At 39.0% G+C, this 25580-nt stretch overlaps 1 long non-coding RNA gene across 1 annotated transcript in view; it reads right to left on the bottom strand.

Annotated features, from left to right (window-relative positions):
• Window positions 1–1005: 1005 nt before the first annotated feature.
• The window catches only part of LOC139178011 (uncharacterized), a 60634-nt gene continuing 36059 nt past the window's right edge, over window positions 1006–25580 (bottom strand). Inside the window, exon 3 of the long non-coding RNA XR_011562438.1 lies at window positions 1006–16405. This is a non-coding gene — a long non-coding RNA (uncharacterized lncRNA). The remainder of the gene's footprint in view (window positions 16406–25580) is intronic.

The raw sequence follows: 25580 nt of genomic DNA, 5'->3' as shown, positions 1-25580 counted from the left end.
CTAAATGTCATATAATGTCCATGTGCCTTAAATTATTATTCTTCTTTTGACTTTTTTCAGCCGCTTGAAAATGTAGAAATAATTCTTAGTTCCCAAGCTGTACAAAATAGGCAGAGGGCTAGACCTGATGTTCAAGCAATAGATGGCCAACCTTTGCTTTTTAAATTTGATCAGATGGGCCTAAAGCAGGTAGAATTTGCAAAATAAATACATGAAGGGTTAGCACTATCAGAAGCATTTACTGTTTTCGATTGCCATGGATACAAAGATCTCCTTTCTATTTCTGATTTCTCCCATGCATAAGGGCATAAACCACCTGGAAAAGCAGGCTCAGATGGTTTATCAGGGAGGAGCTCTGGGAAGCATCAAAACCCCAGAGGAGAGGAGACGTTGGCCAAAAAGGGCTGGAACCATAGAGACCGACGGGGGGAGAGCACATCAGCACAGGCACCTGGGGCTGTGTTAGCTTCAGCCAAGAAGCACTTAAAGAGCCAAGTGGGATTTGGATAAAGTGCCATACGTATGAAAAAAATCTCCCCACTTTGCAAAACGCCCAGTGCCCTTACACAGAGTTACACATATACTTACACATATACTTAAGACACCTAGAGCCAGACAAATTGGAAGCACAAAGGTAGATAAAAAAGAGAATTTAAGACATTCTTCTTACTGAATGACTATTTTTGAGTTTTCTTCACCAGGTTGCCACCCACCTTTCCTCTATTTATTTATTTTAATTGGAGGTAAATTAGCTTACAATATTGTGGTGGTTTTTGCCATACATTCACATGTATCAGCCATGGGTGTACAATGTGTTTCCCATCCTGACCCTCCCTAACCCCATCCCGTCCCTCAGGGTCATCCAAGTACACCAGCCCTGAGCACCCTGCCTCATGCATCAAACCTAGACTGGTTATGTATGTCACATAGGACAATATACATGTTTCAATGCTATTCTCTCAAATCATCCCACCCTCCCTTTCTCCCAAAGAGCCCCACCTTTCCTTTAAATGTTGCCATTCTACTTTACACTGAAATAAGCTTGTTTGGGCCAGAGACTTGCTAAAGGTTTGAGGTTTTGCCTATTTACGGTTTTGTTTTTGCTTTGTGTTTATGCAAAGAGCCTTAAAAGTCATTGGAAAAATTTAAAATCTACAGAGTAGCTCATCACAGGAAGCCTGTTGCCCATGCCACCCCATCTCCAGCTAGCCCACCCACTGTGTCCTCCAAGTATGATCATGCGAAAGAGCTATCTCTATTGAGAGAGAGAAAGAAAGTCAAAGATACACACACTTCTACCCTTTGTAGTTGAGAATGATGTGTGTCCTGGTGCATATCCTTCCTGCCTCCTTCCCATGCTTTCAGCGGCATGAAAGTATGTTCTCCCCGCAAGGGTAGCAGCTGTGACCTACATTTTCACATTCTGATGCTCTTTGTGGCTTCCTCTTCCCCTCATGGGGCCTAGGATGCCTTCATTCAAAGCACGCTTTCCAATAGCTGGTGGCTTCGTGTCAAGCAAGTCCCCGACTGTTTCCATCATTCTGTGTATGTAGACACCCAAACAACAAAAATGAGGTAAGCATGTAAACCCAAACCAACCTAAGATAAGTCTGGTCTGCTTTGGAGAGAAAAAAATAAATGAAGTCTTAGAATAGATATACAGGCAGCATTTTGCATGATTTATATGATAGCAAATAGAAGTCTAATGTATGTTTCTTTTCGATTGGAAAGTCATATGATTCTTCTCCTGAGTCCAAATTAACCACTTCCATTTTGCTTAACTTATAAAAACAAAGGCCTCCAATAATCAACAGAATCATTTTTTTAAGTAGACTCCAGAACACCTTCCTGACGCTGCAAATCATGCTTTATTTTTTCACTTAATGCTTTAGCTATTACTGACAGCATGTAATAAGATTTTTTAAATGATAATGTGCATAAAGTTTTGCTTTTATATTAGTGTTTTATGTTAGAATAAGCCTAACTGTAACCTTACGGATAGATAACTTGCTTAGATAAGAACAGCTTATGTAATCATTGTTTCCCCAAACACACAGACAGCACAAATTTGAGATCTAGAAGGAAGAAAATAAGGAAGGAAGGGAGGCAGGGAGGGAGGCTCAGTTTCAATCAAAAACATCTATGGCTCATACTTGGCTCCATCTCTTTTAGTTGGGATTCCAACGCTATAAATGTTCCTCCCCACCCATCCCTCTCTGTCTGACCTGGTGAGAAGCTTGGTTTTTTCCCTTACTAAGAGAAAAACTGTTCATACCTTTCTTCCCTACAAACATCAGAAACAACTCCATGACATTGATGCCTAAAAGGTGAGTCCTCACCCAACAAGGATCCTTCAGCCCTTCTAGGTATGATACCACCACTTCCCTCTTCACTTTGCCAACCAGTTCACCATCCTTCCACCATCACTGTTCTTCCAGTATCTGCAGCTGCCAAGAACAAGAGGAGGAGGCTTTCCTTTCAGGTCAAACAATAGCCTTGGATGATCAAGCACCATGTCTTGGAATATGCTTCTTTTCCCCATTCACCTCTCCCCAAAATATCTATGTCCATCTCCTACTCCCTGGTACCAAAGTTATCATCTTTTCAGTAGTCATGTACAGAGTGAGAGTTGGACTATAAAGAAGGCTGAGTGCTGAAGAATTGATGCTTTCAACCTGCGGTGCTGGAGGAGACTCTTGAGAGTCCCTCAGACAGCAAGGAGATTAAACTAGTCAATTCCAAAGGAAATTAACCCTGAATACTCATTAGAAGGACTGATGGTGAAGCTCAAGCTCTAATACTTTGGTCACCTGATGCGAAGAACCGACTCACTGGAGAAGACCCTGATGCTGTAAAAGATCAAAAGCAGAAGGAGAAGAAGGTGACAGAGAATGAGATGGTTGGATGGCATCACCAATTCAATGGACATGAACTTGGGCAAACTTTGGGAGATGGTGAGGGGCAGGGAGGCCTGGCATGTTGCAGTCCATGGGGTTGGAAAGAGTTGGACATGACTTGGTGACTGAACAACAACCACATAGCAAAGAGGACTTTAAAGTTGCAGACAGTTGAAGTTGCTAATAAACTGACCTTAGAAAGACCATCTTCCATTATCTGAGTGGGTCCAGCACATGCATGAAGCATTCTTAAAAGTGGAAGATGAAAACAGAAGAAGAAATCAGAATGATACAATGCAAAAACAACTCATCATTCCTGGCAAAGATGGAGAAAGAGGGACATAAACCAAGGAATACAGGCAGCTGCTAAAAGCAGGAAACTGCAAGGAAGCAGTTTCTCTCCAAGAGATTCCAAAAATGAAGACAGCTCTGCTGACACTTTAACTTTAGTCCAGAGAGATCTGCATCTGACCTACAGAGCTTAACATTATAAATTTATTTCAGTTTTAAGCCACTGAGTTTGTGGTAATTTGTTACAGCAGCAATAGCATACTAATACAGAACCCACTGGTGCAATGCAGATCCATGCTGCTTGGGAAACCATCTTCCACTCCTAGATCCTCCCTCAGGCTGAGGCCTAGGGACATAGCTCATCCCACCTAGGCATGTGGACCCAGTCTTCCCATTGTCCCTTCCCTGGAGGCTGAAACTGGACCACAACTATGCGGTCTAAACTCTCTAGATTTTACTTCTAAAGTCCTCTTCACAATTCTAAGGGTGTTTATGCAAATTATTGTCTTGATTGGCCTATAGAACATCCCTTTGCATATGAAGAATCCACTCAATTCTTCATTCATTCACTGAAGAAACATTTATTGTAGAGCTAAATGATCCTTAAAGACTCTAAAGTAAGTTAAAAACTCAAAACAGGCTCCCCTGGTGGCTCAGATGGTAAAGCATCTGCCTGCAATGCATGAGACCTGGATTTGATCCCTGGATCAGGAAGATCCCTGGAGAAGGAAATGGCAACCCACTCCAATACTCTTCCCTGGAAAATTCCAGGGATGGAGGAGCCTGGTAGGATACAGTCCATGGGATCGCAAAGAGTCAGACACGACTGAGCAACTTCACATCAGTGAAAACATTAGAGCTATTACTTCTGACAGGGAATGTTCCAGAAAATGACTACTTAAGTAAATGCCTTTGCCAGTACTTTCATTTTTCTCTCATGTTGATCTGCTCTAGAAATCTTAACAACTATAGATCAAAAAGCTCTAACTCGCACACAGTTCATGACTTTGCCTGAGTAAGAATTCGTATTTCTATAAAACTCTTTATATAAAATAGACAAACCATTAGCCAGACTGATCAAGAGAAAAAGGGAGAAGAATCAAATCAACAAAATTAGAAATGAAAATCGAGAAATCATAACAGACAACACAGAAATACAAAGGATCATAAGAGACTATTATCAGCAACTATATGCCGATAAAATGGACAACTTGGAAGACATGGACAAATTCTTAGAAAAATATAACTTTCCAACTCTGCACCAGGAAGAAATAGAAAATCTTAACAGACCCATTACAAGCACAGAAATCGAAACTGTAATCAGAAATCTTCTAGCAAACAAAAGCCCAGGACCAGATGGCTTCACAGCTGAATTCTACCAAAAATTTAAAGAAGAGCTAACACCTATCCTACTCAAACTCTTCCAGAAAATTGCAGAGGAAGGTAAACTTCCAAACTCATTCTATGAGGCCACCATCACCCTAATCCAAAACTAGACAAAGATGCCACAGAAAAAGAAAACTACAGGCCAATATCACTGATGAACATAGATGAAAATATCCTTAACAAAATTCTAGCAAACAGAATCCAACAACCTATTAAAAAGATCACACATCATAACCAAATGGGCTTTATCCCAGGGATGCAAGGATTCTTTAATATCCACAAATCAATGTGATACACCACATTAACAAATTGAAAGATAAAAATTATATGATTATCTCAATAGATGCAGAGAAAGCATTTGAAAAATTCAACATCCATTTATGATTAAAAAAACCTCCAGAAACCAGGAATAGAAGAAACATACCTCAACATAATAAAAGCCATAAAGGATAAACTCACAGCAAACATTATCCTCACTGGTGAAAAATTGAAAGCATTTCCCCTAAAGTCAGGAACAAGATGAGGGTGCCCACTCTCACCACTACTATTCAACATAGATTTGGAAGTTTTAGCCACAGCAATCAGAGAAGAAAAATAAATAAAAGGAATCCAGATTGGAAAAGAAAAGTAAAACTCTCATTGTTTGCAGATGGCATGATATTGTACATAGAAAACCCTAGACTCCACCAGAAAATTACTAGAGCTAATCAATGAATATAGTAAAGTTGCAGTATATAAAATTAACACACAGAAATCCCTTGCATTCCTATACACTAACAATGAGAAAACAAAAAGAGAAATTAAGGGAACAATTCCATTCACCATTGCAATGAAAAGAATAAAATACTTAGGAATAAATCTACCTAAAGAAACAAAATACCTATATATAGAAAACTATAAAACGCTGATGAAAGAAATCAAAGATGACACAAATAGATGGAGAAATAGACCATGTTCATGGATCAGAAGACTCAATATAGTGAAAATGAGTACACTACCCAAAGCAATATATAGATTCAATGCAATGCTTATCAAGCTACCAATGGTATTTTTCAGAGAACTAGAACAAATAATTTCATAATTTGTATGGAAATACAAGCAATCTTGAGAAAGAAGAATGGAACTGGAGGAATCAACCTGCCTGACTTCAGGCTATACTACAAAGCTACAGTCATCAAGACAGTATGGTACTGGCACAAAGACAGAAACATAGATCAATGGAACAAAATAGAAAGCTCAAAGATAAATCCATGCACCTATGGACACCTTATCTTCAACAAAAGAGGCAAGAATATACAATGGAGAAAAGACAATCTCTTAAACAAGTGGTGCTGGGAAAACCGGTCAACCACCTGTAAAAGAATGAAACTAGAATGCTTTCTAACACCATACACAAAAATAGACTCGAACATGGATTAAAGATCTAAATTTAAGACCAAAAACTATAAAACTCCTAGAGGAAAACATAGGCAAAACACTCTCTGACATAAATCACAGAAGGATCCTCTATGACCCACCTCCCAGAGTAATGGAAATAAAAGCAAAAATAAACAAATGGGACCTAATTAAACTTAAACGCTTTTGCACAAAGAAGGAAACTATAAGCAAGGTGAAAAGACAGCCTTCAGAATGGGAGAAAATAATAGCAAATGAAGCAACTGACAAAGAATTAATCTCAAAAATATACAAGCAACTCCTGCAGCTCAACTTCAGAAAAATAAACAACCCAATCAAAAAATGGGCCAAAGAACTAAAAAGACATTTCTCCAAAGAAGACATACAGATAGCTAACAAACACATGAAAAGATGCTCAGCATCACCCATTATCAGTTCAATTCAGTGGCTCAGTCATGTCCAACTCTTTGTGACCCCATGAACCGCAGCACACCAGGCTTCCCTGTCCATCACCAACTCCCAGAGTCCACCCAAACCCATGTCCATTGAGTCGATGATGCCATCTAACCATCTCATCCTCTGTTGTCCCCTTCTCCTCCTGCCCTCAATCTTTCCCAGCACCAGGGTCTTTTCCAATGAGTCAGCTCTTCCCATCAGGTGGCCAAAGTATTGGAGTTTCAGCTTCAACATCAGTCCTTCCAGTGAACACCCAGGACTGATCTCCTTTAGAACAGACTGGTTGTATCTCCTTGAAGTCCAAGGGACTCTCAAGAGTCTTCTCCAACACCACACTTCAAATGCATCAATTCTTCAGTGCTCAGCTTTCTTTATAGTGCAACTCTCACATCCATACATGACCACTGGAAAAACCATAGCCTTGACTAGACGGACCTTTGTTGGCAAAGTAATGTCTCTGCTTTTCAATATGCTATCTAGGTTGGTCATAACTTTCTTTCCAAGGAGTAAGCATCTTTTAATTTCATGGCTGCAATCACCATCTGCAGTGATTTTGGAGCCTAGAAAAACAAAGTCAGCCATTGTTTCCACTGTTTCCCCATCTATCTGCCATGAAATGATGGGACCAGACGCGGTGGTCTTAGTTTTCTGAATGTTGTGCTTTAAGCCAACTTTTTCATTCTCCTCTTTCACTTTCATCAGGAGGCTCTTTAGTTCTTCACTTTCTGCCATAAGGGTGGTGTCATCTGCATATCTGAGGTTATTGATATTTCTCCTGGCAATCTTGATTCCTCCAGCCCAGCATTTCTCATGATGTAATCTGCCTATAAGTTAAATAAGCAGGGTGACAATACACAGCCTTGACATAATTGGAACCAGTCTGTTGTTCATGTCTAGTTATAACTGTTGCTCAAGAGAAATGCAAATCAAAACCACAATGAGGTACCATCTCACGCCAGTCAGAATGGCTGCTATCAAAAAGTCTACAAATAATAAATGCTGGAGAGGGTGCAGAGAAAAAGGAACCCTCTTACACTGTTGGTGGGCATGCAAACTAGTACAGCCACTATGGAGAACAGTGTGGAGATTCCTTAAAAACTGGAAATAGAACTGCCATACAACCTAGCAATCTCACTGCTGGGAACACACACTGAGGAAACCAGAATTGAAAGAGACACGAGTTCCCCAATGTTCATCGCAGCACTGTTTACAATAGTCAGGACATGGAAGCAACCTAGATGTCCATCGGCAGACAAATGGATAAGAAAGCAGTGGTACATATACACAATGGAATATTACTCAGCCATTAAAAAGAATGCATTTGAATCAGTTCTAATGAGGTGGATGAAACCAGAACCTATTATACAGAGTGAAGTAAGTCAGAAAGAAAAACACCAATACAGTATACTAACGCATATATATAAGGAATTTAGAAAGATGGTAATGAGGACCCTATATGCAAGACAGCAAAAGAGACACAGATGTAAAGAACAGTCTTTTGGACTCTGTGGGAGAAGGCGAGGCTGGAATGATTTGAGAGGGTAGCGTTGAAACATGTATATTATCAATATGTGAAGCAGATCGCCGATCCAGGTTCAATGCATGAGACAGGGTGCTCAGGGCTGGTGCACTGGGATGACTCAGGGAGATGGGATGGGGAGAGAGGTGGGAGGGGTTTCTGTTTGGGGAACACATGTGTGCCCATGGCTGATTCATGTTGATGTTTGGCAAAAACCACTACAAATTGGAGGCTAAATTAATTAGCCTCCAATTAAAATAATTTTTTAAAAAAAGCTCTTTATATAAAAACCACTTCATACAAAAAGTCAAAACATAAATAAGATTCCCAGAGAACCAGTCCTTTACTGGTGGCCCAGTGCAGTGGTAGAGACCCAGATCCTGTGTTAGACTGCTCAGCTTCTCATCCATCCTAGCTCTGCTTCTCACAAGCTATGAAAAGACCAAATTACTGAACTTTTTAACTGCTTCGATTTCCCCATTTGTAAAACTAGCAAAATAAAAACATCTCCTTTATGGAATAGTTGTAAGGTTAAATAAGTTAATACATGTAAGAAGCTTGGCGTAGCATAATTACCACTCACCACTGTCACACTTTGTCACTCCTTTGGTTCTCTCACCATCATCATTTTGGATATCCTACTAATTTCCAGTCTCACCAAAGGCCAAGTGTTACAAAATATGGTTTTCCAAAAAGAAACATGATGATGTACTTTTTCTAGTGGCCATCCAAATGCAAAATCTATGCTACTGCAAGGCTCCTTTTGTATTGCCAAACTCTCATTATCCCTAAAGAAGGTTCAAAATAAGTTCCTTCAATGGTTTTAAAGCATAGGTTACTGGAAATAAACTCCCTTAAGCTGTTTCATAAAATTCCTTAGAGTGATTCTTCAAAGTATGGAAGGAAGGCCATCAGCATCAAGAGTACCAGGGTGTTTGTTAAAATGTAAATTCCAAGGCCTCACTTGAGATTTAATGAATTCACATGGAGGGCCATGTGAATTTATGGAGGGCTATAAATCTGAATATTAATGAACATGTTAGGTAGTATGTAATTCTTATGCATATGAAAGTTTAAGAAGCATTGACTTAGCACATTTTTAATTTAGAACCTATATTCATTTTATTATGTTCAATAACTCAGAAGGTAAAATCAACTTTGAAGAAAGGCCAGGCTTAGCTGACCTGTACATCATTTTAAGATTTTTTTTAACTAAATCAAGAAAGAAAAATACAGAAGACCGATGTACTGAAGAAAGTGACTCATTAACAGAAAAGCATTGTTATTTCATAGCTCAGACACCACATTCATTCAGATGAATGAATCTTAAAATCCATTCTTAGCAACAGAATTACATGTGGTTTTCACAATAAACATTCCATTATCAGAATTTTGATTCTAATATTAGAGTGCTTGAAATGTACTCATATATGATAATAATATTGAAAATGCTAGCTGTGGCTGCATGCATACTTTATTAATTTTCCTTCAATATGTAATATAATTAACTGGCAATCATCAGCTCTAAAAACAAAAAGAACATTGTCTCAGCATGTTTATTGTGAAATAAAGGGTTACGTGTCAAATATGTGCTAGGAATAGAAAGGCTGACATCATCTACAGCTTGGTGTAGGTTTTTCTTACATATCTCCAAAGAAGGAAAAGAAAAACCATGTCTTGGTAGGCAGTGCCAAATATTTCTTTTTTTTTTTTTTTCATTTTTATTGCATTTGTTTTGTTTTGTTTTTATTGTGATAGATTAACATTCAACCCCAAATATTTAAGGAAATTGGTATTGGACACATGTCCTCAATTGGCTGTCTCTCATTTTTCAGAGGATGAACAGCAGCCCAGTTGCATCAGAATCTTCTGCTTTCCTTGTTTCAAATGTAGATGTTCAGACCATACCTCTAGTCTCTGGGGTTAGGGCCTAGGAACTAGCACTTTCAACAAGCTTCCCAGGTGATTCCTGCACACAATGACATTTTGAAAACCACTTTTTTGAGAATATACAATGGAATTTAAACTTAATGATGTATTTCTCTTCCTTATTTTTGAAGTTTAAAATTATCTTAATAGTGAACTCAGTAAATAGAAATCCAGAAAGTTCACTCATGATATATCCTATTTCACAAGAAATCAAGTCTAAGACTGTAAAAAGAATCAATAAATATTTTCCAAACAAATGAGTAAAGTTAATTATTAATACATGAGGCAATAAAATGGAGACAATAAGCAATGATTTCTTTGACTTTACCAGTATTAGAAAGATGAGTCATTAAAGCCAGATCATCTTTATGAAACCTGTACTCAAAGGCCACGGTAACATTTAATAATCTTTAAACCCACTGAGAGTACTTAAACCCTCTATCCCAACACATAGTTTTCATTTTTTTCACTTGTCAGGGGGGAAATAAAAGCCTGTTATGTATTGACCAGAAATGTGAATAAAATGGAAACCAAACCAACAAAGTTTTGCAATTTGTTATTATCTTTGTTTTAACTTTCTAGATTTCTCTTGATGCAGGTGGTGTTACACCATCCCTCCAATAATTAATATCCACCCAAATGAATTCTACTTCATGGAGAAGGTTATCTATGGTCAGGTGTTAGTAACTGGCCCCATCACTCATGAGCCCAGTTTACTGGCAATGTAGGCAGGAATCACCAGACTGATTACTCTTCCCATGATACGATTTGTCCTAAGCTATTTGATAAATGACACCTGCCTCCAACTGGTCTCCCCTAATGCCACAAGCATCATATCCCCTACCTAGCTCCCAATACATGGCTGGGACATTTACAGCACTTCTTACCCAACTCTACAGATTATCTCCTTATATTAGTGGTTTCACTTTTAAATTACCAATATTTTTTAAATTATAGGAAAGTTACAAGAGAAAAAAATTTAGATCATTTTGGCATTATACCATATGCTTATTATAACTGAATAAGAATGCAATTATTAATCTTTTCACTTAATAGATCATAGATATCTATTATGATAGCTATGCTTATTTTAATAATTTTGTAATGTTTCTTCAAATGGGCAAAACTTGATTTATCTAAACTACCTCTACTATTAGGAATTTAAGCTGCTTCCAATGCTTTTCTATTATAAATCATGTTTTGATGAGTATTTGTTGTGTTTTCTGTATTTCAAATTACTTTAGAACAGACACCTAGTCCTAAGATTTATAAAGCAAAGGTATATTTTTATTGACTTTTGGAAAAGATTATGCGAGTTAACTGACCTCCAACAAAGTTATTAGTTCACTTTTTTACAGTATCCTTGTCAAAACTGAATGTTTCTTTATTTTTGCTAATTAAATAAGGAAAAAATCCCATTGCTAACACTATATTCTGTAGTACTTTGCTGTTGTTTTTTTTCTCCAAGTATATGAATGGTAAAACTTTTTGAAAACTAAAACTAGGAAAGCTGCAAACAAACAGAATCTGAATGGAAGGACAAATGCACAAAAAAATTATAACCAGTCATTGAAGAAGGTTGTGAACATCAGAGAATAACTTCAGAAAGAGGAAGATTCTCACTGAGTAGGAAAAAAATGAGTTCAGGATCTGGAAGAGTTCTAAGCGGCCAAGTGGGGATATTATGGGGCTGCAGGTTACAAAGGAAAGGAAGGAAGAGAACTGGATTTGCTGAGCACTACTATATGCTGGCAACCATGCTAGATAGTTTACAGAGAGTTTATTATTTAATCCTTGCAGCAGTGCTATTCCCTCTGGTATACTGAATTAAATTGTTGTTTAGTTGCTAACTCATGTCCGACTCTTTGCAACTCCAGGGACTATAGCCCACCAAGCTCCTCTGTCCATGGGATTCTCTAGGCAAGAATACTGGAGGGGGGTGCCATTTACTTCTCCAGGGGATCTTCCCAATCCAGGGATCCAAGGGGGTTCTCCTGCATTGCAGGCAGATTCTTTACCATCTGAGCTGCCAGAGAAGCCCAAATAGTATTCCTCCAAAATATTACATCCACCCAGAACTTCAGAATGTGACTGGCAACAGTCTTCACAGATGTAATTAGTTAAGATGAGGCCATACTGGATCAGACTGAACCCTAAATCCAATGACCAATGTCCTTATAGAAAGATCCTATGAAGACACAGACACCAATCTACTCTGGCAAAAAGAATATGTGATGACAGAGGCAGAAATTGGAAGAATACAGCTATATGCCAAGCGACCCCAAGGACTGCTGACAATCACCCCAAGATACTTTCAAGAGACAAGGAAGGATCCTTCCTTAGAAACTTCAGAGGGAGCAGGGCTTCACGGGCGCCTTAATTCTGGACTTCTGGCCTCTAGAACTGACTGTGAGAAAATAATTTTTGTTGATTTAACACACTATGTTTAAGGTAATTCATTATATTGGCACAAAGAAACAAATATAAATTAGGTATTTTATTCTGATTTTACAGATAATGAAGTTCAAAGAGATTCTGAGGTCCTGAAGGACCTTTAGCAGAACCAGGTTTCAGACTAAAGCAGCCTGACTCCAAAATGTGTTCTTTCTTACACATTTTATGGCTTCTTAAGAACCTTTAGTTCTAAACCCAATAATGCCACCAATCAGCTATGTGAAGTTAATTAAGAAGTTCACATAATTTCAGGGGAAAGGTCAGGGGGAAGGAACAGTTAAGAGAGTTTGGGATGGACACATAAACACTGCTATATTTTAAATAGATAACCAGCACAGACCTACTATACAGCACAGGGAATTCTGCTCAATGGCATGTGGCAGCCTGGATGGGAGAGGAGTTTGGGGGAGAATGGATACATGTATATGTATAAAGGTCTGTTCACCTGAAACTATCACAACACTGTTAATTGGCTATACCCCAATACAAAATAAAAAGTTTTTTAAAAGGGAAGCTCATATAATCTCTTTTGGTCTTAGTATCATATGTGGAAAACAGTTGACTTTTGATACCACGATACATGTTAGCTGCCCAGCTACAGCTCCAACCCTAGAGAGGAAGGGAACCAACGAGAGAGGGAGGCTCGAGGATTAGAGGACTCTCTGAGCACGGCTTCACTAAAGGTATTTCCTATGCCCCGCCTTCACCCCCACAATCCAGGCCCACAACAGCTCTTTAGAAAGAGACCTGTAGAAAAGATGCTTCCAAGGAAGAAAAGGACACTTGGGAATCTTAACATGATGGAGCTTGAATCACAGACCTGGTATTATCAGAGAGCGAACTGTGTCTTACTTGAAAAACGGCTTGAGAACAAAGTTACCACTCTCAGAGCACTCTGAAACCAACTACATTCTTCCCTGTTTCTGACTTCAGTGACACCCTTTGCCGTACAACACCAGGCCTACATTTGGAGTCACAATCCATTCCCATACTCTGGGAGTAATAAACATCTTGTATTAGACTTACTGCCTGATTCCAAACTGTAACTAAAGACCATCATGAATAATTTCAAATTCCCTGAAGCAGAGTATTTAGCATCTCTCTCTCTTTTCAGTGAGAAATAAAATAACAGTAAGAGCTTCAGTGGCAATGAATGGGCACTACAGAGCCAGTATCTCATTCAATCCTCAGAACTCTAGATGTCATCATTCCTGTCACTGTTCTTATTTTCTCTAGGAAGGTTCTCAACACCAAGAAGTTTGAGGCCATTTATTCACTTGTGCATTCATTAAACCAAGCACAAAGAATAAAAAGAACCAATAAGACATGGTCATGAAATAACAATTTTGATTAACTACACACACACACAAAGAGAAAAATCTGAAAAGATGTAGCTCAGCTGGTAAAGAATCTGTCTGCAATGCAGGAGACCCCCAGTTCAATTTCTAGGTCAGAAAGATCCCCTGGCAAAGGGCCTGGCTACCCACTCCAGTATTCTTGCCTGGAGAATCCCCATGGACAGAGGAGCCTGATGGGCTATAGTCCACGGGGTTGCAAAGAGTTGGACACGACTGAATGACTAAGCACAGCAAAACATACACACACAAAAGGAAAAACCTGAAAAGATGTTACAAAATGTTAAGGGCTATGATATTTGAATAAAGGGTAATTTTGGTTTTCTATTTGTTCTTCTATTTTTCTACCATGAATATTGATTATATTTGTCATCATAAAAACACTTTTTAAATGACAAAATATCTACCTTTCAGGGATTTGTAGTGAAAGAAGCAGGTGTATCAATAGCCTGCTCAGGACTTCTGCAGTGGTAAATTTTGTGTACTGCAACTAGAGGACTGCATGCAGCAACAAGGACTCAGCACAGCCAAAAATAAGCAATTAATTAAAAAAAAAAAAAAAAAAACAGGCTAAGTTTATGAGTGATGAGCACAGAGTCCCACTTAAGGCTGCCAGATTACCAAATCCCATTTTGTTTTCCCTACTGTATACTGCCTCTGGCGTTATGTTCATTTGCCTGGAGGTTTGCTCATATTTATTTTGCTTCACTGAAATTAAGTTGCAGACTTGCCAGAGCAGTGCCGACAATGTAATCTGAAAGATCAGCCGTTGGCGGCCTCACCCAGGCTACCGGGTGAGCAACCTCCTTCCCTTCTCCACCCACAGATCTTTGTACCAAAGGAAACGCAGAAGTGGTGACTGTGAGCATTTCATCTGACATCCCAGCCCCCTAAAGAGGTGCTTTAGACACAATTAAATGCTTCTATTCATCCCACAAATTATATTTTGTCTGTCCTATCACTTAAATCTGAACTATACTACATGCTCCTTAACAATAACTATGTCATCCACATACCAAGGCTGGTAAAAGAAAGTTCAAAAAGAAACTCCACACTCTGTCTCCTTATCTACTTCATGTACAAAATAAATATTTCAGTGAGGACCTAAGATCTTGAAATTGTCCTTCTCAAAGACCATTCAGGCATAGGATTTGAGTCTTGATATGTGTTCGCCAATGACTGATTTACTTTCCAGTCCTACACCCAGAGTCTCAGGGGAATAATTTAAATTATTTTAGTTTTTCTAACCTTATAAACATTTCTAGTCTCCGTTCTTATAATTAGGTTAGGGATCATGGCCAACATGGTCACATTCCTGACAATCGTAGTACTGAGCAGAGAGTGAGTAATGGATAAACACTTGGACCAGTGGATTAATTTATTGTTGAAATTAGGCTTAGGGTATTTTTTCTAAAATCTCAAAAATGATATAGAATAATTATTTCCCTATTATAAACCATACAATGATTAACTCTTAATCTTATTCAGCAGAAAAGTTTCTCAAATTCCCTGCAAATATTTTTCCTATGTCCCATCTCCTCCTTTCACTTGATCCAGACAGAATTCTCAACTGCTTAGTGGAAAAAGCAACTGAAGCATAAACATGATGCTGACTCCATGCTGGGCCATTGTGTCTCCCTGTCCTCCCATAACCCTTCTTCCTTTATACAGTTCAGTGTCTGGATAAAATATTACTTGCCATTGAAAGTCTGGGTCAATTAGGGTCACTCTCTTCAAAAACAAGATGCAACGTGGGAGTCTAATCAGCACATGTGATTTAGAACAAGTGTCACAGAGGGACTTGAGCTCATGTCTCACATCATAGCCTGACTCCCTCTGTACAGTGAGGACCAGCTCTTGTTTTTTCCTTTCTGAATCACATAACATAAAGTGAAAGAGATGAGAAACTGAGAAATGGGGGCGGGGGATGGGGAATAGAACAGGGTGGCAAGAGACAATAATCGCTTGGTGGTTAGATTCACGATTCAACTGAATTTGCCACGGAAATATCTCACCATGAAAATTAAACTATGGAAATATCTGCCTCATCCTGGAAGCCGCACTGGGCTTAGGTCTACTGCAATGCTAAGAGCTGAAGTTAGCTGTTGAAGGTCTGAGAAAGGGGTGTGTGTGTGGTGTGTGTGTGTGTGTTCTGTGTGTGTGTGTGTGTGTATGTGTGTATCTGTGCACATGTGCACTCAGTTGCTCAGTCACTTCAGACTCTTTGCAACCCCATGAACTGTAGCTCACCAGGCTCCTCTGTCCATGGCAAGAATACTGGAGCGGGTTGCTATTTCCTCCTCCACGGGATCTTCACGACCCAAGGATCAAATCCACGTCTCCTGCATTGCACTCAGATTCTTTACCACTGAGCCACTGGAGAAGCCAAAAGGTATATGAGGATGCAGAAAATTCAAGATAAATGTAGTCCCACACACATTCTTCAAGTTCCTGAGTCTTTCTCAGCCACCGGCAAGTGTCACAGTGGCTGACATGCTGGCTGGCTACTGCTCCCACAGGCATCCAGGCCACACATTGGTTCCATCCCGTGGTTGTTGAGGACAGTGACGACGAGGGTCCCTCCAGCGATGAGAATGCTCAGAGCATCATCTCAGTCATTCTGCTCCTTCCCATTCAGGCCTCCAGTGGTGCTCATCTCCAGGTGCCCTACCTCACGGCCTAGGATTGCAGTCCTTCTGGGCTTCTAAAGAAACCAACCTCTCCTGCAGTCAGTCATCCAGAAGAGAAAAAAAGAAAGAAAAATAAACAAGGGGTGGGAGGAAGGGAAGGGAAACATAAGAAAGAATGGAATACTGAATTCACTCACAAAATGGAGCTTTTCCCTCATCTATGCTATGAGGATTATGAGATTTACAAAGGGTGAAGAGATTTGGGTTTTTAAATTTGACTTCAGAGAGGCACCACACACCACTGGGAATATCTAGCAGAAACCCAGGAAAAATCTTTCATCACTTTCAATGAGGGATGTTTCCAGAATTATTGTTTCTACTTTATATATTGAATTATTTGAAATGCTATGTGCCTTGGGTGAAAAAGAAAAATTACAGCCTCTAGGGAAAAAAGATTTTATGCTACTGGTTAGGACCAAGGATGAATACAAGCTAAATCTATTTTTAAGCAGCTATTTTAAGTCACAGACATTTCCAAAAGCCAGCAGTACATTGAAGTACACATATATGGTTATAAAACAAATATTTTCATATTTTGCAGAGTAAGTGTATTTGGCAAATTGGGCACAAAATATCATAGGATAATTCTGTTTTACCCGAGAGTTAGATTTTTAAATCTCACAAATAAAGTTCACATTTTTTAAAATAGTCTTTTGTAAACTTTGTTGAAAATGACACTTAAAAAAAGACTGAGGTGATAGTATCTTAAAAAGTCCAAAAGAAGACTTTTTAAACATAACATAATCTATTCATGTTCCAAAAGAATAACAAACCCATTGGCAGCCATGGCTTTTCCCCCAATCCACCCTCAACCTGTTCATTTCATTTACAGCTTTTGTCTGATTCAGCTCCTTTTCTTTGCCTCACACCTCCAACCTCATCTATCGCCACAAATACCCTGTTTCCACCCTTAAACCATAAAACCTGCCCCAGACTTGGCATTCTCAACAACTATCAGCCCCCTTGAGTCTGCCTCTTGTCTAGGATACCCTATATAATGTAGATTAGACTTTTATGTTACATATAATATACAGCATGTACATATTTATACATTATGTATTATAAACATAAGTATATATTTATTTTCACATATAATTATATATGATATATAATGTCACTCCAATAGTGGATGCTACCATATTCTGAGACTCATAATTCTGTCCATGTAAAATATGCCTTAATCTATTTATCATATATGAAATTTAAAAACATTCCATGGTTGGTATTTCTTTAGTAAAAACAATAAATAACATTCACTGAGAACTTGTTACATAAGGAATAATTCCTATGCATTATCTCATTTAATGCTCACACAACCCCTTAAAAGGAATACTATCATTCTGCCTCACTTGAAGTTATTCAGAAATTTACTGCAGTTAAGCAGATAGCAAAGACAGAGATGAGCTTCAGTCTGCCAACCTCTTAAGCCTCTCCTCCAACCCACTGAACAGTACCACCTCAGATGTCTGATAGACAGTTGAAAACCCCACACATCCCTGGTATTATCAAAAAGTCAGAACACAGATATGTTGCAAGCAAATCAATTAAGAATAATTATCTCCTTGGCATTTCAATTACACCCTCTTTTTCCATCAGTTATTAACAGTTGGGTTAATATCCTACTTCACAACTGCCCTGACTGTTCCTTTTTCAAGCTCCATTCCAATGTAAATATTACAAACTTAAAATTCTGGAATACTGGGGTTGTCATCGCTTTAGGAAAAGGAACATGAGACCACTCAATCATCGTTTTGAGGATAAAATGATTTTCTTCTAGGACTGACTGAGAGCCAGCAAAACATACAAGAGATGATGCACCTGAGTCAGCCCCCGAAGCCATAAGTCAGGCGATTCACTTCCAGGTGCAAATCCTTACCAGGTTGCCCTGCCAGCCGAGATCAAAGTCCTCCAGGATCTCCCCTGTCCCTCTCTCCTCGGTTTCCTCCCATCCACACTCCCTCTGTCTCCTGGGTTTTCATCAGGTTGTCTCCTGCACGTCATTCAGGTTTCCACCTGCTTCTCCTCATGTCTCTCACCTTACCTGAAATTATATTTTATATTGTTCATATGTTCACTTGTTTGCTTTCTCTCCTGCAGCACACTGAAGGTCTACCCTTCATCCTGTTCACCACAGTAATCCCAGCATGTAATAAATATCTGTTGACACAATAGATATCTACTGAATGAATGAATGAACTGAGCGTTACAGACCTAGAAACACACAGAATGCTTCTGGAAATGTATTGAATTTTTCTTAGCTGATCACCTAGAGGTAAAATTTACTAACATTCTAATGCCCTTGCCCATCTCCATACATCAAAGATCAGCCACATTGTAATTCTACACCTAAGGGTTGGAAGGTAGAAATCAAGCATTTCCCCCTGACTTGTTTATTCGGCTCCTTCCACTTTCTGTTAAGTATCAGCACTTAGTCTCCCTTAAGCGGAAGGAGACAAAAGAAAATATACCACAATCGCATACATTATTTCACAACTGAAAACAAGGACTGTCTATGATTCTGCAAGAGAGAAAATGAAAACATCACTTCCATTAGAGAAATAATTATTACCAAGTCACCCATGCTGCTGCTGCTAAGTCACTTCAGTCGAGTCCAACTCTGTGCGACCTCACAGACGGCAGCCCATCAGGATCCCCCGTCCCTGGATTCTCCAGGCAAGAACACTGGAGTGGATTGCCATTTCCTCCTCCATGCTGCTGCTGCTAAGTCGCTTCAGTCGTGTCCGACTCTGTGCGACCCCACGGACTGCAGCCCACCAGGCTCCTCCGTCCATGGGATTTTCCAGGCAAGAGTACTGGAGTGGGTTGCCATTGCCTTCTCCATTCCTTCTCCATATCTGTCTTCAAATCCAGTCTAACTCCAGAAATAGCCACAGATGCAAAACATAGAACCATTTATGACCCGACTGGCAGGTAAAGGGAACATGGTCATTTCAAGAACTTACACACCCAAACCCCAAACATGTTATAACAACCACTGATAACTACACACACCAAACCCTGCTTTTTATCTTCAAAGAAACTTGTATTGCCCACAAAAATTGACCTAGATTATAAATTGTGGATAGTTGCAAAGATAAAAATTTTTTCATGTTTTAATGTCTTAGTTTCCAGTTTCCCAGACATCATGGGCTTTTTCCAGAAAACTTCGTGCCTCTCTCTCAGCATGTCCCCTGGTGCAGACCAATTATATGAGGAACACCAGGGTGATGTATCTGCCTCCAGGTGGCAATGACCTTGACCCTCTTCATGTTGCTCACCATTGGCTCCAGTTGTGGCTGCCAAGAGACGGAGGATGAGCTGAAAAAGCAGGCCACATACATGGCTTCAAAGTTAGGTAACCACTGACACTTATTTGGATTCCCCTAAAGCAAAAATTTCTTGTCCCATTACCCTGAGCTATTCATCTTCCTTTCTGAGACAAAAGCCCAAAAGGCACTTGGGAAGTGACTTGTCTGATGATATCAACCCATCACTGAAGATAAAGCAGATTCAAAGGGGGAAAAATTATTTGTGTTTATTTAGTTTATGTCAGTGATACAGCTATCTCAAAGCTGTTCCAAGAGAGGAGCCAGTCACAAAAGAGTAACAAAAAAACATAGCCACTTAGAGTCCCTGATGAGGCCCAGAGCATCACCCTTCTGGTGTGCCTCTCCATCCAGCTGGGAGGACTCATTCCACGGTCCCCACTTTCACTAAACGCTCTGCCCGAACGACCACACACACTGCCTCGCCAAGGCAAAGGAGCAGGGAAATGACACAGGCTTCCCTCTTGCCCTTGACCCATGTGGCTAATCCAAAGGGACATAAAAATCCCTCACTGGAGATGTTCACCACATGGAGCAGGCCCCCACTGGGAGTGACTAAGAACTTTGGTCGTCTGTCCCCACATGCCCTTCGGGAAAGATCATCACGTCAGCCAGGCAGAGGACGGCACAGCTGACCAACTACGCTTGCTCTTTCACCCCTCAACCCTTCTTCCTTTGGTTGTCCACAGCAACCTGAGTTTTCTGAGAATTCCAAAGTGACTACAAGATGCAGTGCTCTCTCAATGGCAAATTGACCCATCATTTTGATCATGCCCAGTTCTTAGATTCTTTCTGGTAGATAATGTTAGTTGCTAAAAAGCTCAAGGTACATATGTACCAGCTACTATTCCTCAACCTCTCCACCAGGTTAGAAAGAAATCAAGTCGTGTGCCCAATTCTGCCATTCTGTTGACTAACTTCATTAACAAGCTAGAACAAAGGAGTTGATTCAAACTTCTCTGCTACCTCAAAGTCTTAGCTCTCTGTCCTCCTTGGTGTCAAACCATCACCTTCCATAACAGGTTTTTGTAGGGTGGACATAACATTCCAAAGACAGGGTTCTAGTACTCTGACGAACCAACCAGAAATCCTTGTCAGTAACAGCTCAACATACAGTTGTTTAGAGACTAAGCCTTAAGCATTATCCTATAGAAGAGTCTATAGAGTTCACTTTCTCTTAGAATCGGCTTATGTGAAAGTGGAGAGTGTCTTCACGATTTTTGTTCAATTTTGTTAATTCAAGTCCATGTCTAGTACCCATCATGCTGTGCTGTGCTGCACTTAGCCGCTCAGTCATGTCCAACTCCCTGCGACCCCATAGATTGCAGCCCACCAGGCTCCTCTGACCATAGGAATTCTTCAGGCAGGAACACTGCAGTGGGTTGCCATGCCCTTCTCATCCATCATACTAACAAACCAAAAATTTCACCAAGTAAAAACAATATTTGCTGAGGAGTGAGGTCAGAGTGACAGAGGACTATGTATATGTGTGTGCACAGTTGTGTGCGTGCAAGCTGTGTGCGTGTCCACTGCCCTGTGAGCTAAATATTTTCTTTTCGTTTTTATGTGGTTTGTTGGTTTGTTCCCTGTCTGGATTGAGTTTAACTTTCAATCTCCATTCCACCCTTGAATGGAAGAATCCTTCCTGAAAGAGGAAACAAGGCAAAATCTTTATGGTTCAATACCAAGAGACTCTCGTACTTAGAATTATAGATATTTCCACTTAAAACTGTTTCATCCTTTGAGTTTAAAAGGCAGAAAAGAGAAATTCAACAACTGCTTATGAGCATTAAATTAAATTAAATTAAGCTGATAATTCTAAGAGCACTGAAAAGGCATTGTTTGGAAATGTATACAGTATATGATTTGATTAATAAAATAAGTAAGTGTATGGTGACTGTTTCCATCAATAGTTTTTTCTATAGAAGTTTTTGGATTGTGAACACATTCTTTGATCCCTCAAAATTGTGGCAAAGATAAATCTTTGCTTTGAATTTGAGAAGTTGTCTTACTAATCAAGGAATTTATTTGCTTTATTGTTCCTGAAGGCAAAACTGAACTCAGTAAGAAGAGATAACCTGAGAGAATCTGTCTAACCATCAGAGCTGTCCAACAGCAGAATGAAAATTATCTTCAGGTCACTACAGGTAAGTCGGTCTGAATTCTTTCTCTCTTTACCCTATGTTTCCAGATGCTTTATTTTCTTGCACTCTCCTTTTCTTCCATGCCTAATGACAGTCTTCCACCACCATCTCCAAATACAAATTCATAAACACAAGCAACCACCCATCATCCTCAACACATATGCATCTTGATTTCTTCTGAGATGATTTTTAAAAAAAAACCTTTTGCTAACAAATGTATAATATAAAAAGAGGAGGGAATAAAGCACAGGGACATAAGAAGAGAATCTACTTGTGAAATATACTTGGTCTGTAAGCTAAAGAAAGGCATTTTTCCAGCTCCAGTTGGGGTCTCAACACCTCTGAAATTCTATTTCTTAATACCTCTGAGATGATCATTTCTAACTGTGGTATATACTTCACCTACTACACAAACCCGGTTCTTACTCCCCCCTCCCCCAAAGATTCTGTCTGAACTGTGACTACTCCACAGTTATCTTTTCTGTCTCTCTTGGAAATAACCATTCCTGGACTCCAGGACTACCTTGTCGTGCTTACTGCCTGAAGCACATGTACCGGAGCAGGTTTGGGCTGATTATATCTTTTATGACACAGGCTCTTTTGCCTACTGCTGCAAGCTGGTGCTATGTAGCCTTGATGGCATCCTGCCTCAAGTCTGTCTAACTACCAAGTCTCTCCTTCTTTTGAAGCCATCTTCCCTTTGGGGATGCCCACTAAATACCTTTTTTCCATTAGAGCATGTTCCCACTCTTAGCTCATTCAAAAGTTGGAGATAACTGACATATCTTGAAGCCAGTTACTGAAGCCTTGCCTGACCTTGGGTGGTAACTGTTAATTTCCTCAGATTCTCTTTTGGTGACTTAATCCTTGATAATTCTCAGGGAAATAGTTTACCAACTCTTTATGTCTCTGATATCAGAATAATTAATTATGTATTAAGAGAAAGACACATACTTTTCCCCTAAAGGAAGAAAAAAATTTCATTACTTCACTGAAAGATGCTTTCCAATGCAGCATAGTTAAACAATAAAAAGCACAGCCTTTGTCTACCTAAGAGGCTTTTCGCACAGGTAGAATAAAATCAATGCTAAAAAATCCAGTATGTATATTTAAGACCAGTGACGTCCTGAGGAACATCTAGAACATGAGACCCCTGAGCTTGTGCAAAATGGTTGTAGAGCAACTGGGAAATCAAATAAAGAGATATTTCCTAAGGGGTCTGATTTACAAACCTGAGTTCCCATGATGCCAGTGGGAAGCACCCCTGGGAAAAGAGACATGAAAAGTGAGGATAAAAAAAAAAAATGCCGATCAAGAACACAATTAGCCCAATGGGACCTTCTCAAAGTAGACTAGTTTTCAAAAAGAAAAGTCAGGACAGTTGCTGTTGGGGAAAATGCTGGTCCTCCTTACTGCTGGAAGATTCAAAGAAAAGAAAGAAAACCCCAAGACTAATAAGATTAAGAAAACTGGAGAACAAACAAAACACAAAACCTGAGAGAAGTTGGTTGGACATATGTATCAACCACAATGGCACGCAACCAGCAGTCTGAAGCAGCAAAGATTTCTCAAAAAAAAAAAAAATCTAATGTGATGTTTCATTCCCTATTTATTCATCAGGGTTTTCATGAAACAGTATGTAGTACAAATGAAACTTCAGTCCCACAGGAGATACCTTCCTGAACATTGAAGTATGTTTTCTAACTAATATTTTTATATTGCTATGTTTCTTCTACTTTTTGAATTGATTCCTTTTAAATATAAATTCCCTTCTTTCTCCCCTCTAACATTTTATGAATGATATTCATGATACAATAAATTCAAATAATATTTAAAGATGTCTCTCCAGTGAATGTGGGGGTATTTACTGAGGGAGACACAAAAATATATTTGGCAGTTCTTCATTCAAGCTATTTACACTCCAACATATAAAAAATTATAAAATAAACAGAAGTAATAAATCTAAATAAATTCAAAATGCATATATTTTATACAAAAAGCAATTTAAGAAATAAATACAATATACAAAAATAATGCAATATAAAACAAGTAAATATAATACAATAAACATAATAAATAAATGGGTACACCAACAAATCATATAATGTGCAATAAATTCAAGTAATAAATACAATATACAATACATTCAAACAATTCAAGTGATTTATGCTCAAACATATGCAAAGAAGTACAGTGTGATACCCACCATAAGCAATATAAAAAATAAGTTTCCCATTTCTCTCTTCCCTGATTCTAAATATAGACCGGAATATTTCTGGTCTTTGGTGACTTTATCTATAACATGAGAAGGTAACATTGGTCTGCATTATCTCAGATTTCTCTAACTAAATACTTTACAGTTCTACAAATATTTGATGTTTGAGGAGGAAGAGTGAGAGAGTGCAAACACTGCTGATAGTCTACTCGATATCAGAGCTCCTTCTTACTTACTAAGAGAACCCCAATTCTATTTGGGATAGCAGTATGCATGTGCTAGAGATGGCCACGTGAGATCTAGGCAATGAGATGTAGACAGAAACTGCTGAGTGGAGCTGTAGAGATAGTCCTTTAAGACGGAGATTGGGCCAGCGTTCCCCTTGAACCCTTTACACTTCATCCATTTGCCTGGAATGTGTATGTGGATTTGAAGGTGCAGCAGCCATCTTGTAACCATGAGTTGGCAAGCAAGAGCAGAATAGAATCAGCCTGGGTCCCTGGACTATCATCCCCCAGATTTATTTGTGTTTGTGTATGTGTATGTGTGTGTGTGGAAAACACAAAATAAATTTCTGTTGATCTAAGCCACTGCCAGATGTAACTTTTAACAGAAACTCAATTCGAAGTGATACAGAGTGTGAAGGAAAACAGAATCACACACATATAATTAAAATTATATTTAAAACAAAACTTAGAATGAAACTTAGATATCTTCATCGAAAAGTGCTTAATTGTCTTTGGAAACAAGGATTAGAAAAGAAAACATGAAAAGGGAAATTTCCTCTGGATCCAAAAACAAAACAAAAAATATGCAAATATATTATGACTTGTCAAGCACTTTTACTTTTTAAACCCGAATAATAATTTTTTAATGTTTAATACCATCCCTTATTTCAATCACAAATTATACCATCAAGTAGTGCCTGACTCGAGACTTCAATTATGCCAACAGCCATCATCTCCAGCAGGTAATTCCCTTGGAATTAGAGCTGATTTCAATGGAATTTGTGCCCACTGTGGCTGGTCAGCAGGGGGTGACCCCACGTGAAGACAAAGTTTAGCAGGAGCACAAGGTTTAGCAGGAGATGTGGTTAACATTAAGACAATCTTAATATTGAGATTGACTTAAATCTCAGACAGATACTTAGTCCTCAAATTCTTAATTGCATTGATGTCCCCTCAAAAAATCACCAGAACAGTCAAAAAGCTGACTTAAAAAAAAAATTAAATAATGAATGTTCCCTTCATAAATCCTCTAAGCTTTATTCAGGTGTTAGGTGTAACTACAAGGAAAGCTTTCATCCTCATTTGCTCTCCCCTAATGAAAATAAGAGTATCTTGGAGATATCAACTATGTCTTATTTCACCCCTTCCCCCATACATGCACACATGCACACGCATACACACACACACACATTCCTCCCCCAAATGGGAATTTGAGCATTTTGAAGAAATGCTTTTTTTTTTTTCATATATCTTTTTACCTCTATTTCTTAAAGCCTTCCCCGGTGGCTCAGTAGT

Source organism: Bos indicus, chromosome 20 (genome assembly GCF_029378745.1).
Source record: "Bos indicus isolate NIAB-ARS_2022 breed Sahiwal x Tharparkar chromosome 20, NIAB-ARS_B.indTharparkar_mat_pri_1.0, whole genome shotgun sequence".
NCBI classification, from domain to species: Eukaryota; Metazoa; Chordata; class Mammalia; order Artiodactyla; family Bovidae; genus Bos; species Bos indicus.
Note: the sequence above shows the minus strand (reverse complement) of the source record. Positions and strands in the feature narration are given on the sequence as shown.